This window comes from Lynx canadensis, chromosome A1, assembly GCF_007474595.2.
Source record: "Lynx canadensis isolate LIC74 chromosome A1, mLynCan4.pri.v2, whole genome shotgun sequence".
NCBI lineage: Eukaryota > Metazoa > Chordata > Mammalia > Carnivora > Felidae > Lynx > Lynx canadensis.
Window position 1 is genome coordinate 37,462,087 of NC_044303.2, and position 15,075 is coordinate 37,477,161.

A 15,075-nucleotide genomic window follows, 5' to 3' on the forward strand; every position below is an offset into this window, starting at 1 on the left:
ATTCCTCACTCAAGTGCTGTATAAATGACTTGAAAGCTTCTACATCTGTACCAAAAAATTCTCCTATAGCCACAGGGCTAAGATTGTTAAAACCAAGCCCCGAATCTTACCTTGTAAGTGGCCGATCTACAATGCGCATTGAATTCTCAGCCTGACAGCATGTCTAGCATTTAAGTGAGGGCATTCATTCAGGCAGGAATGTGATCCTATGTAGAATCAGCACATGTAGAAAGACCTGAATGAAGCTGAGGGCATTAAGCCCCTGAATTTTGAGGAATCTTTGCCAATAGAAGCAGCCTTTTCATCCTTACATGAGGAGGCTAATCCTACCTTGCCTGAGGAATGGTTTGCTTGGCTTGTTAAACAAGGGCTGAAAGTTGGCCTAGACTGCATGAGCTAGAAATGCCAGATCTGCTGTGGTTCATGGTAGAAGTGATTCAAAGGCTTAAGGATATTAGAGTGTTAGAATGGATTTATCATTTAAGACCTACTCACCCAACTGACAGAAACAAGAAGATATACCTTTCACCATGAATGTAAAACAGTTTTGTAAGGGAAGCCCCAGATCCTTGAAGAGTCCTATGATTGCTTTTTTTTCTGAAGGATAAACCTTACAGTGAGAACTGTGGTCACTGATCTGGGAAACCTAAATGCAATGGGAGTAATTGGTTCCTGGGGTGACAGGGTCCAAGTGGTGGTATTCAATGCATGATTACAGTAATGGATGGCAGAGTCAAAGTAGCAATCAGTGTAGTCAGACCCATGCAGATCTAGGGGATCGGTTACTTGACCATGATGTTGCTAGAAATGAAATAGATATAAAGCCTACTAAACTCTTACCTGATTTATATAAGCAGACAAGTTCTAGATTGAATGAATAAAACTCTAGTTTTATTGTAAAAACAGCAGTGATGGAACCATCAATCAATTCCTAGACTTGAACTAGTTTACAGATCCAGAGTCCCTTGAATGAAGGGGATCCTGGGTTCCCTTGAGAAAGGGCCTTGGGTGCACTGCCTAAAGTTTTCTGTTAATCCTTGTCCCAGCCTTTCCAAAAGGAATTTAAGGGATTCTGGGAAGATGGCAGCGTAGGAGAACGCTGGGCTCACCTCGCGTCCTGCTGATCACTTAGATTCCACCTACACCTGCCTAAAACCCAGAAAACCGCCAGAGGATTAGCAGAACGGAGTCACCGGACCCAAGTGCAGACGAGAGGCCCACGGAAGAGGGTAGGAAGGGCGGCGAGGCGGTGCGCGCTCCACGGACTGGCGGGAGGGAGCCGGGGCGGAGGGGCGGCTCGCCAGCCAAGCAGAGCCCCCGAGTCCGGCTTGCAAAAGCGGAGGGGCCTGACGGACTGTGTTCCAACAGCAAGCGCGACTTAGCGTCTGGGAGGTCATAAGTTAACAGCTCTGCTCGGAAAGCGGGAAGGCTGGAGGACAAAGGGAGGGTGAGCTGCGGAGCCCAGGACGACAGAGCTCAGTTTGGCGGGGAACAAAGGCGCTCACCAGCGCCATCTCCCCCGCCCATCCCCCAGCCAAAATCCCAAAGGGAACCGGTTCCTGCCAGGGAAATTGCTCCCTCCGCGCAAACACCCAACTCTGTGCTTCTGAGGAGCCAAACCTCCGGCAGCGGATCTGACCCCCTCCGGCTGCCACAGGGCCCCTCCTGAAGTGGATCACCTAAGGAGAAGCGAGCTAAGCCTGCCCCCCCTGCCGCCGTGCACCGTGCCTTCCCACCCCACCTAATACGCCAGATCCCCAGCATCACAAGCCTGGCAGTGTGCAAGTAGCCCAGACGGGCCACGCCACCCCACAGTGAATCCCGCCCCTAGGAGAGGGGAAGAGAAGGCACACACCAGTCTGACTGTGGCCACAGCGGTGGGCTGGGGGCAGACATCAGGACTGACTGCGGCCCCGCCCACCAACTCCAGTTATACACCACAGCACAGGGGAAGTGCCCTGCAGGCCCTCACCACACCAGGGACTATCCAAAATGACCAAGCGGAAGAATTCCCCTCAGAAGAATCTCCAGGAAATAACAACAGCTAATGACCTGATCAAAAAGGATTTAAATAATATAACAGAAAGTGAATTTAGAATAATAGTCATAAAATTAATCGCTGGGCTGGAAAACAGCATACAGGACAGCAGAGAATCTCTTGCTACAGAGATCAAGGGACTAAGGAACAGTCACGAGGAGCTGAAAAACGCTTTAAATGAAATGCAAAACAAAATGCAAACCACCATGGCTCGGATGGAAGAGGCAGAGGAGAGAATAGGTGAACTAGAAGATAAAGTTATGGAAAAAGAGGAAGCTGAGAAAAATGAGAGATAAAAAATCCAGGAGTATGAGGGGAAAATTAGAGAACTAAGTGATACACTAAAAAGAAATAATATACGCATAATTGGTATACCAGAGGAGGAAGAGAGAGGGAAAGGTGCTGAAGGGGTACTTGAAGAAATATAGCTGAGAACTTCCCTGAACTGGGAAGGAAAAAGGCATTGAAATCCAAGAGGCACAGAGAACTCCCTTCAGACGTAACTTGAATCGATCTTCTGCACGACATATCATAGTGAAACTGGCAAAATACAAGGATAAAGAGAAAATTCTGAAAGCAGCAAGGGGGGTAAACGTGCCTCACATATAAAGGGAGACCTATAAGACTCGTGACTGATCTCTCTTTTGAAACTTGGCAGGCAGCAAGAAGAATTGGCACGAGATTTTCAGTGTGCTAGACAGAAAAAATATGCAGCCGAGAATCCTTTATCCAGCAAGTCTGTCATTTAGGAATAGAAGGACGATAAAGGTCTTCCCAAACAAACAAAAACTGAAGGAATTTGTCACCACTAAACCAGCCCTACAAGAGATCCTAAGGGGGACCCTGTGAGACAAAGTACCAGAGACATCACTACAAGCATAAACATACAGACATCACAATGACTTCTAAACCCTATCTTTCTATAATAACACTGAATGTAAATGGATTAAATGCGCCAACCAAAAGACATAGGGTATCAGAATGGATAAAAAAACAAGACCCATCTATTTGCTGTCTACAAGAGACTCATTTTAGACCTGAGGACACCTTTAGATTCAGAGTGAGGGGATGGAGAACTATTATCATGCTACTGGAAGCCAAAAGAAAGCTGGAGTAGCCATACTTATATCAGACAAACTAGACTTTAAATTAAAGGCTGTAACAAGAGATGAAGAAGGACATTATATAATAGTTACAGGGTCTATCCATCAGGAAGAGCTAACAATTATAAATGTCTATGCGCCGAATACCGGAGCCCCAAATATATAAAACAATTACTCATAAACATAAGCAACCTTATTGATAAGAATGTGGTAATTGCTGGGGACTTTAACACCCCACTTACAGAAATGGATAGATCATCTAGACACACGGTCATAAAGAAACAAGGGCCCTGAATGAGACACTTGGATCAGAGGACTTGACAGATATATTTAGAACTCTGCATCCCAAAGCAACAGAATATACTTTCTTCTCGAGTGCACATGGAACATTCTCCAAGATAGATCATATACTGGGTCACAAAACAGCCCTTCATAAGTTTACAAGAATTGAAATTATACCATGCATACTTTCAGACCACATGCTATGAAGCTTGAAATCAACCCCAGGAAAAAGTCTGGAAAGCCTCCAAAAGCATGGAGGTTAAAGAACACCCTACTAACGAATGAGTGGGTCAACCAGGCAATTAGAGAAGAAATCAAAAAATATATGGAAACAAACGAAATGAAAATACAACAATCCAAAACGCTTTGGGATGCAGCAAAGGCAGTCCTGAGAGGAAAATACATTGCAATCCAGGCCTACGTCAAGAAACAAGAAAATCCCAAATACAAAATCTAACAGCACACCTAAAGGAACTAGAAGCAGAACAGCAAAGTCACCCCAAACCCCGCAGGAGAAGAGAAATAATAAAGAGCAGAGCAGAAATAAATAATATAGAATCTCAAAAAACTGTAGAGCAGATCAAGGCAACCAAGAGTTGGTTTTTGAAAAAAGAAAATTGATAAACCTCTAGCCAGGCTTCTCAAAAAGAAAAGGGAGATGACCCAAATAGATAAAATCATGAATGAAAATGGAATTATTACAACCAATCCCTCAGAGATACAAACAATTATCAGGGAATACTATGAAAAATTATATGCCAACAATTGGACAACCTGGAAGAAATGGACACATTCCAGAACACCCACACTCTTCCAAAAACTCAATCAGGAGGAAATAGAAAGCTTGAACAGACCCATAACCAGCGAAGAAATTGAATCGGTTATCAAAAATCTCCCAACAAATAAGAGTCCAGGACCAGATGGCTTCCCAGGGGAGTTCTACCAGAGCATTTAAAGCAGAGATAATACCTATCCTTCTCAAGCTATTCCAAGAAATAGAAAGGGAAGGAAAACTTCCAGACTCATTCTATGAAGCCAGTATTACTTTGATTCTAAACCAGACAGAGACCCCAGTAATAAAAAGAGGAACTACAGGCCAATATCCCTGATGAATATGGATGCAAAAAATTCTCAATAAGATACTAGCAAATCGAATTCAACAGCATATAAAAAAGAATTATTCACCATGATCAAGTGGGATTCATTCCTGGGATGCAGGGCTGGTTCAACATTCGCAAATCAATCAACGTGATACATCACATTAACAAAAAAAAGAGAAGAACCATATGATCCTGTCAATCGATGCAGAAAAGGACCTTTGACAAAATCCAGCACCCTTTCTTAATAAAAACCCTTGAGAAAGTCGGGATAGAGGAACATACTTAAAGATCATAAAAGCCATTTATGAAAGCCCACAGCTAACATCATCCTCAACGGGGAAAAACTGAGAGCTTTTTCCCTGAGATCAGGAACACGACAGGGATGCCCCCTCTCACCGCTGTTGTTTAACATAGTGCTGGAAGTTCTAGCATCAGCAATCAGACAACAAAAGGAAATCAAAGGCATCAAAATTGGCAAAGATGAAGTCAAGCTTTCGCTTTTTGCAGATGACATGATATTATACATGGAAATCCGATAGACTCCACCAAAGTCTGCTAGAACTGATACATGAATTCTGCAAAGTTGCAGGATACAAATCAATGTACAGAAATCAGTTGCATTCTTATACACTAACAATGAAGCAACAGAAAGACAAATAAAGAAACTGATCCCATTCACAATTGCACCAAGAAGCATAAAATACCTAGGAATAATCTAACCAAAGATGTAAAGGATCTGTATGCTGAAAACTATAGAAAGCTTATGAAGGTAATGAAGAAGACTTAAAGAAATGGAAAGACATTCCCTGCTCATGGATTGGAAAAAATAAATATTGTCAAAATGTCAATACTACCCAAAGCTATCTACACATTCAATGCAATCCCAATCAAAAACTGCACCAGCATTCTTCTCAAAACTAGAACAAGCAATCCTAAAATTCATATGGAATCACAAAAGGCCCCGAATAGCCAAAGGAATTTTGAAGAAGAAGACCAAAGCAGGAGGCATCACAATCCCAGACTTTAGCCTCTACTACAAAGCTGTCATCATCAAGACAGCATGGTATTGGCACAAAACAGACACACAGACCAATGGAATAGAATAGAAACCCCAGAACTAGACCCACAAACATATGGCCAACTCATCTTTGACAAAGCAGGAAAGAACATCCAATGGAAAAAAGACAGCCTCTTTAACAAATGGTGCTGGGAGAACTGGACAGCAACATGCAGAAGGTTGAAACTAGACCACTTTCTCACACCATTTACAAAAATAAACTCAAAATGGATAAAGGACCTAAATGTGAGACAGGAAACCATCAAAACCTTAGAGGAGAAAGCAGGAAAAGACCTCTCTGACCTCAGCCGTAGCAATCTCTTACTCGACACATCCCCAAAGGCAAGGGAATTAAAAGCAAAAGTGAATTACTGGGACCTTATGAAGATAAAAAGCTTCTGCACAGCAAAGGAAACAACCAACAAAACTAAAAGGCAACCAACGGAATGGGAAAAGATATTTGCAAATGACATATCGGACAAAGGGCTAGTATCTAAAATCTATAAAGAGCTCACCAAACTTCACACCCGAAAAACAAATAACCCAGTGAAGAAATGGGCAGAAAACATGAATAGACACTTCTCTAAAGAAGACATCCAGATGGCCAACAGGCACATGAAAAGATGTTCAGCGTCGCTCCTTATCAGGGAAATACAAATCAAAACCACACTCAGGTATCACCTCACGCCAGTCAGAGTGGCCAAAATGAACAAATCAGGAGACTATAGATGCTGGCGAGGATGTGGAGAAACAGGAACCCTCTTGCACTGTTGGTGGGAATGCAAATTGGTGCAGCCGCTCTGGGAAGCAGTGTGGAGGTTCCTCAGAAAATTAAAAATAGACCTACCCTATGACCCAGCAATAGCACTGCTAGGAATTTACCCAAGGGATACAGGAGTACTGATGCATAGGGGCACTTGTACCCCAATGTTCATAGCAGCACTCTCAACAATAGCCAAATTATGGAAAGAGCCTAAATGTCCATCAACTGATGAATGGATAAAGAAAATGTGGTATATATACACAATGGAATACTACGTGGCAATGAGAAAAAATGAAATATGGCCTTTTGTAGCAATGTGGATGGAACTGGAGAGTGTGATGCTAAGTGAAATAAGCCATACAGAGAAAGACAGATACCATATGGTTTCACTCTTATGTGGATCCTGAGAAACTTAACAGGAACCCATGGGGGAGGGGAAGGAAAAAAAAAAAAAAAAAAAGGACGTTAGAGTGGGAGAGAGCCAAAGCATAAGAGACTGTTAAAAACTGAGAACAAACTGAGGGTTGATGGGGGGTGGGAGGGAGGGGAGGGTGGGTGATGGGTATTGAGGAGGGCACCTTTGGGATGAGCACTGGGTGTTGTATGGAAACCAATTTGTCAATAAATTTCATATATAAAAAAAAAACAAAAAAACAAAAGGAATTTAAGACCAGGTTAACTGTGTACTGGGGGGAAAGGCAATAATCAAACCTTTTGAGGACTACTGGATACTGGCTCTGAACTGACACTAATTCCAGGAGACACAAACATCACTATTGTTCACTCAGAAGAGGGGCTTATAGAAGTTAGGTGATCAATGGAATGTTAGTTTAGATCCATCTCACAGTGGCTCATGGGTCCCTAATATCCCTGGTTCTGAAATGCATAATTAGAGTGGAGATATATCAGCATCTGGTATAATCCACAAATTGGCTGACTAACCTGTGGAATAAGAGTAATATGGCAGGAAAGGCCAAGTGGAATCAACTAAAACTGCCTCTGTCTAGAAAAACAATGAACCAAAACAATGCTGTCTTCATGGAGGATTGCAAAGATCAGTGCCACCATTTGAAGGACATAAGATGGTGATTCTCACCACATCTCTGTTCCACCTGCCTATTTTTTCCTGTGCAGAAAACAGATGGATCTTGGAGAATAACATTGGATTATTGTGAGATTAATCATGCAGTAACTTCAACTGCAGCTGCTGAACCAGATGTGGTTTCATAGCTTTAACACATTAATACTTCCCCTGATACCTGGTATGCAACTATTGATTTGGCAAGTGCTTTTTTTTTTTCACCAGAAGCTTTTTTTTTTTTTTTACTGGAACCATTTAGGTTTCAGCTTACAAGGCCAGTAATATACCTTCACTGTCCTACCTCAGGAGTATATCAACTCTCCAGACTATGTTACAGTTTAGTTTGCAGAGATTTTGATTTTCTTTCTATTCCACAAGGTATCACACTGGTCTATTACACTGATGACATTATGCTGATTGAACCTAATGAAAAAGTAGTAGCAATTACTCTAGACTTACTGATAAGACATTTATGTGCCAGGAGGTTAGGAAATAAATCTGGCAAAAATTCAGGAGCCTTCTACCATAGTGAAATTTCTAGGGGTCCAGTGATACATACCATATTGGCACACTCTTTTAAGGTAGAAGATAAGATGTTGAAACTGGACCCTGCTACAATCAAAAAACAAACACAATACCTAGTGGGTCCCTTTGGAGGTTAGAAGCAACATATTTCTCATCTGAATGTGTTATGCTGGCCATTTACCAGTTTCTGAAATTGAGGCCAGAAAAAGAAGAAGGGTCTGCAATAGATCAGGCTGCCATGCTCTTCCCTTTGGGACATATGACTCATCAGATTCAGTGGTGCTTGAAGTATCAGTGGCAGGTAGGGATGCTCTTTGGAGTTTTTGGCAGTCCCCTATAGGTGAATCACAGTAGGCCTTTAGAATGTTGGAGAAAGGCCCTCCTCCATAAGTAACTACTCACTTGATGGGAGTAATATAAAGTTGGGTTTGCACAGCAGAAATCCATCATCAAATGGAAGTGGTATTTATGAGATGGGTCCTGAGCAGGCCTTGAAGGCATAAGTAAGGTATAAGAAGAAGTGGCCTAAATGTACAAGTTCTCCACATCTGCCATGCTACCTTCTCTCTCTAAGCCTGCACTTATGGCCTCATAGGAAGTATATATGAGGCCAAAAGAGGAAAGAAACACTTAGGCCTGGTTTACAAATGATTCTGCATAATATTCAGGCACCATTAGAAAGTGGACAGCTGTAACTCTATAACCCTTTTCTGGGATATCCCTGAAGGACGATGGGAATAAACCATCTTAGTGGACAGAAAATTTGAGCAGTGCACTTGGTTGTTTAGTTTGCTTTGAGAAAAAATGGCCAGATGTGCAATTATATACTCATGCATGGACTGTAGCCATGGTTTGGCTGAACTGTTAGGGACTTAGAAGAAATAAACTGAGAACAATTGTGACAAAGAAGTCTGGGAAGAGGAATGTGGATAGGCCTCTCTGAACAGGCAAAATCATGAAGATATTTATATCCCTGTCAATGCCTACAAAAGGGTGACTGACCTCAGTAGAGGAAGGTTTTAATAATCAAGTGCATAGGTTGACTTCTATGAAGACAGCTCAGCTTCTTTCTGTAGGTACTCCTGTCTTACTCAGTGGGCTCATGAACAAAGTGGCTATGGTGACAGGGATATAAGTTATGCATGGGTTTATACTCACCAAGGTTGACCTAGGTATGGCCAGTGCTGAGTGCTCTGTCTGCCAGAGGTAAAGACCAACACCAAGTCCCCAGTATGTTACCATTTCCCAGGGTAGCCATCCAGCTATCTGGTAGCAGGTTAGTTACACTGAACCACTTCTAATCAGTGAGTGGTAATGTTTTATTCTTACTGGAATAAACACTTACTCTAGGTTCAGAGTTGCCTTTTCTGCATGCAGTGTTTCTGCCCAAACTGCCATTCATGGGCTTATAGAATGTCTTACCACTGTCATGGCATTTTACTCCATTGCTTCTGATCAAACGACCAACTTTACAGAAAATGAAGTGTAGAAATGCGCTCATGCTCATAACATTCACTGTTCTTACCATGTTACCCACTATCCTGAAGCAGCTAGCATGTTAGAATAGTGAAATTGCCTAGGACACTGAGGTGACTCAGTTGGCTAAGCATCAGACTCTTGGTTTTAGCTCAGGTCATGATCTCGCGGCTCATGGTATTAAGCCCCATGTCAGCCTCACTGACAGCATGGATCATGCTTGGGATTCTCTCTCCCTCTCTCTTTGCCCCATCCATCCTCAAAAGAAATGAACAAACATTTGAAAAACAGAACTGTAGAATTGCCTTTGAAGCCTCAGTTATAGCATTAGTTAGGTGGCAATACTTGGTAGACTGAGTCAAGGTTCTAGGAAGCACTGTATATAAAATAGCACTGTATGTTCAGTTTTTTAATATACAGTGCTATTTTCCAGTAACCAGGGTGCATGGGTCCAGGAATCAAGAGGTGGAAATAGTAGTACCACTCACTATTATCCCTCGTGTTTAGTGAAACTGTTGCCTCCTTTTCTCACAATTCTATGCTTTGTGGGCCTAGAGGTCTTGGATCCAAAGGGCAGAATTGAACTGGACATTCAAATGGCCACTCAGCTCTTTTGGATTCCTCATGTCTTTGAATGAACAGGCAAAGAGGGAGTTACTCTGTTGGCTAGGATAATTTATCCTGATTACGAAGGAGAAATTGGACTGTTTTTCTACAGTGGAGGAAAAGTAAAGTATATGTGGAACATAGACATATTAGGGTATCTTAGTATTACCATGCTCTGTGATTAAGGTCATTTCAGGTAGGACCATTAGTGGCCCAGACCCTTCAGGATTGAATATTTGGGTTACACTACCAGGTAAAGAACCATGACCAGCAAAGGTGCTTGATGAAGTCAAGGAGAATGCAGAATGGTTAGTTGGAATTGGTAGTTAGGAATACCAGCTGTGACTATGTGACCAATGACAGAATCAAGTTCTGTAATTGTCATGAATATTACTTTTTATTTTATTATTAATATGTTAAAGCATATATCTTTGTTTTCTTCCCTCTCTTATTCCCTTATCGTATAACAAAGACGTATGCACTTTATATTGTAGTATTTAAGTACTGTTAATTTTATATCATAGTATTTCAGTTATGGATGGAAAGGATAAGAGTGAACATCATTCAGGTATTTTGCATTCTCCTGAAGAGAGGGATGGTGCATTTTTTGTCCTATTCAGGATACTTGTACCATGTAAAATAGAAGTATAACCTTGTTATTGTCTTTATTTGGAAATAAGTATGGTTTAAAGATAAGCCAAATTGACAAGGTTAACCATTGCAATGGTTAATTTTATGCATAAATTTGGAGGGTGTTTTTGTATAAGATTAACATTTAAGTCAGTGGACTTTGGATAAAGAAGATTGCCCTCCATGATGTGGGTAAGCCTCTTCAAATCAACTGAAGGTATTAATAGGACAAAAAGAGTAGCCTCCTGCAGCACGAGAAAAATTCTCCAGCAGACTGCCTTCAGACTTAGTCCACATCATCATCTCTCCTAGGTGTCTGCCTGTTAGCCTTCAGTCTGGCATTGCACCATCAGCTCTCCTGGTCTCAAGTTTGTTGGCCCACACTGCAGATTTTAAATTTCTCAGCATCCATTGTCACGTGAGTCAATTCTTTATAATAAATAAACACACACATTTTGTTGATTCTATCTCTCTGGAGAACCATGTCTAATGCACCAACTCATTTCCTTTATTGTTTCTGATGAGATGTTAGCTGTAAATCTTATTGGGGTTCACTTGTATGTGATAAGACCTTGTTCTTTTGCTGCTTTCAAGATTGTCTTTGATATTTTTCCCAATGTTCTTACCATGTGTCTCTTTTTGGATCTCTCTGAGTTTATCCTACTTTTTGGATGTTTAGATTAATATTTTCTAATCAATTTAGGAAGCGTTTGACCATTGTATCTTCAAATAGTCTTTCTGAGACTTGCTTTTCTCTCAGGATGAGCCTTGTAAAATGCTTATGTTGCTATGCTTAATGATGTCTCAAAGATCCCTTAGGCTCTGTTCATTTTTTTTTTTCCATTGTGTCTCTTTCTGTTTCTGGAACTAGATCATTTTCACTGGCTTGTCTTCATTTTCACTGATTCTTTCTTCTATCTGTTCAAATCTGTCATTGTGCTACTGGGGTGAATTAATTCATTTATTATGATTTTTACCTCTGGAATGTCTGTTTAATTATATTTATGATTTCTTTCTTTTTATTAATATTCTCTAGTTTAATGCACCATCATTCTCATATGTTCCTTTAATTTTTTATACATGGTTTAAAAAATTTTAAATGTATTTATAAGAGTTGATTTAAGCTACCTATTAAGTCTAATATCTGCTCTTTTGAACAGTCTTTTCATTACATCTTTTTGAAAAAGCTGAAATTATGTGGTTCTAAATATGTGTATATATTTATATGATTTTTATATATAGTAATATAATTACATTGAGATATATCTGGTAAATATAGTAGGCATTAATATATAATATACACAAAAGATACATATAAAATTTAGTGTTTATTCAATTGGAAAGTTTCCTTTTAAAAGTTTAGTGGGGCGCCTGGGTGGCGCAGTCAGTTAAGCGTCCGACTTCAGCCAGGTCACGATCTCGCGGTCCGGGAGTTCGAGCCCCGCGTCGGGCTCTGGGCTGATGGCTCAGAGCCTGGAGCCTGTTTCCCATTCTGTGTCTCCCTCTCTCTCTGCCCCTCCCCCGTTCATGCTCTGTCTCTCTCTGTCCCAAAAATAAATAAACGTTGAAAAAAAAATTTTTTTTAAAAAAAGTTTAGAATATTCTTCCTGTATCTTTAAACTGATATTTGAAATTTGTAGCCTGAAGTCTGCTGTCACCAGAGAACTATTTATTTGTTCAGAGTTTCTCTAGGTAACATTTCACTGCTTTATTTTACAAATTTAGAGGTCAATTTGGTGTATTTTTAAAATCTCATGGATTTTGAGTGTATCATAACCTGCATAACACGTTTCATTCTGACAACCTACTGATGCTTGTGCTAAAGTCTCAGTAAGCATATTTTTCCAAGAAATTTTATTATTTCCAAGTGTCAGAACCCCAATTAAAACTAGCCTAAGGGGAGGAAGAAAGCTCATGTAACTGAAAAAGACAGAAGCATCAACTTCAGGCCCAGCTGGATCCAGGTGTCCAAACAATGGCCAAGGATCTGTTGTTTTTTCATCTCCATTAGCTTCACAATCTCAGACAATCCCTTGTCTCACCTTTAGTAGCCCCAGAATCCTCTAAACTTAGCTGCTCCAAGAAAATAAACTTCTTAATTGGCTTGACTTGGATCATGTGCCTATCCCTGAACAAATCACTAAGGCCAAGGACATGAAATGCTCTGATTGGCAGGCCTGGGTCATGGTCTTCCCCCTGGAGCAGAAGGGATCAGGCCCGCTAGAATTAAATGGACTCAGAATTGTGGTGGGAAGAAGGGTCTCTCCCACAAAAATTAAGGTGCCCTCAGGGACAGTTTTTTTTTTTTTAATTTTTTTTTTCAACGTTTATTTATTTTTGGGACAGAGAGAGACAGAGCATGAACGGGGAAGGGGCAGAGAGAGGGAGACACAGAATCGGAAACAGGCTCCAGGCTCTGAGCCATCAGCCCAGAGCCCGACGCGGGGCTCGAACTCACGGACCGTGAGATCATGACCTGGCTGAAGTCGGACGCTTAACCGACTGCGCCACCCAGGCGCCCCTTTCAGGGACAGTTTTTAATGACAACTTTTATTACTGTCATTATGGACCATAATTTTATGTTTGTCTGCATGTCTCATAATTTTGATGTAAAATCAACATTTAAAAATAATATAATGTGACAATTCTGGAAAACAGAGTCCCCTGTCAGCCTCCTTAAGGTCTGTTGTTGTTACTGTTTTTTTGTATTGTTTTGTCCTATTTTCTAGTGACCTTCCTGATCTAATCTAATAGTGCTCTTTCTTGTATGTAGCCACTGAAGTATATGTTTGATTAGCTTAGTTACTGGCTAAAAATTAGATTTAAAAAAAATGCCTTGAACCTATATGTCTCCTGGTCTTTGTTGAGGGGCTCTGTGTGTTTAGCCATGTACTTTCCTCATTCCAGAAGACAGTTTATAGCTTCACCTCAGCTTTCATTTGCTTCTTGCACAGAGCCTCAATGTCAGCCAGAAAGAGAGATTAAGATTTTCTTGGTTCATTCCTGAGAATACACACGGTTCTGGACATGCTTTTGGAATTACAGATTCCTAGGAACATGTTGGAGCCTTATAAAGCTCCTCACGGACATCTCATTTCCCAACTTTTCTTTTCAGTTTTTGGTCATTTGGGAAACTGGTAGTGCAGTATTAAACCATTTCTCCTGACTGTATTCATCAAGCAATCTGGTGATAAGGCTGTTCAAATAGAGGCAAGCTCTGAGTCAGGTAAAACAAGCCCTGAGAAACAAGCTTTATGGCAGGCAACCAGGGAACTTTAATAGGGATAATTCTCTGGGAACTTAGATTTAGTGAGAACTCCAGACCCTTTTGCCTCTTTCAGTGGCTTCCTGGCTTCAGGTTTTCACAGCTACTTCATTTACTGGGCTATAAGTATTCAAGTCTTCAATGGAGCTGGGAAGAATGGATGAAATTAAGTCAAATTAAATGCTATGAATCTGTTACCTAGACAGCTATTTTTCTTGAATAAGTATTCTCAAAACTTTGGGGATCCTTTAATTCAAGAATTCTGAAATTTTTGATTTTGATAAATTTTGTCGGTGTTGCTTTTACTGAGATGTGGATTTTCAGAGGTTTTTCCTCCCATTCTGGAAGTCTTTCCCTTCCCCTATCAATCTTCCTTTCCTTCCAATTTACTCCAGAAATGCAATCATTCATAAAGTCCTTCATTTCCTTTTATAAGTTCTAACTATTGACTTTCTTTTTATTCACATCACCACTGTTAGAAAGCCAATTGTCATGCACACTGTAAATCATCTACACATTGTATGCAGCCTTGTTTCCTAAAATACTAAGTATTTCTTTACTATAAGCGACAATTATTTCCCCTTATTTAATGATAAAACATAAAAAAATTTATCCTGGAATTGAAGACTAAAATTTTCTGACCCTACTTATCTCTCAGTGCATGTACTACTGATTATCTCAAGACTGTGGAAATAAATTAGAATATGAATTTGACTTCTGATTTTAATTTTTGTAAAATAACACAGTTAGTTTGGATTAGTAATGTTCTGTCAGTTGCAATATAATAAAGAATACATAGACTGAATTCACCAAATGGGTGAATATTTAAACATTGGGCAGACATTTTGGGTTCTCTGGTCCTGTTATTAGAGTGTCAGTGTGTGTAGTAATACTGTTGTAAAGACCAATGATCAAACAAGATTAGATATGAAACACAACTCAAATGTCAGTTGGTGCTATTTGCTATTTGCTACATGTTACATATTCTAAAAAAAGATTTATAAGCATATTTTTCTTGGAAACTCATTATCTTCCAAGTCAAATAAGACAGCCAAGGGCATTATAACAGTTTAATGGGAGAATCTCATACTGTGCCCTTAGGAAAGGGTAACTGGGATATAAGTGATGTAAAATCGCTTGCAACATACA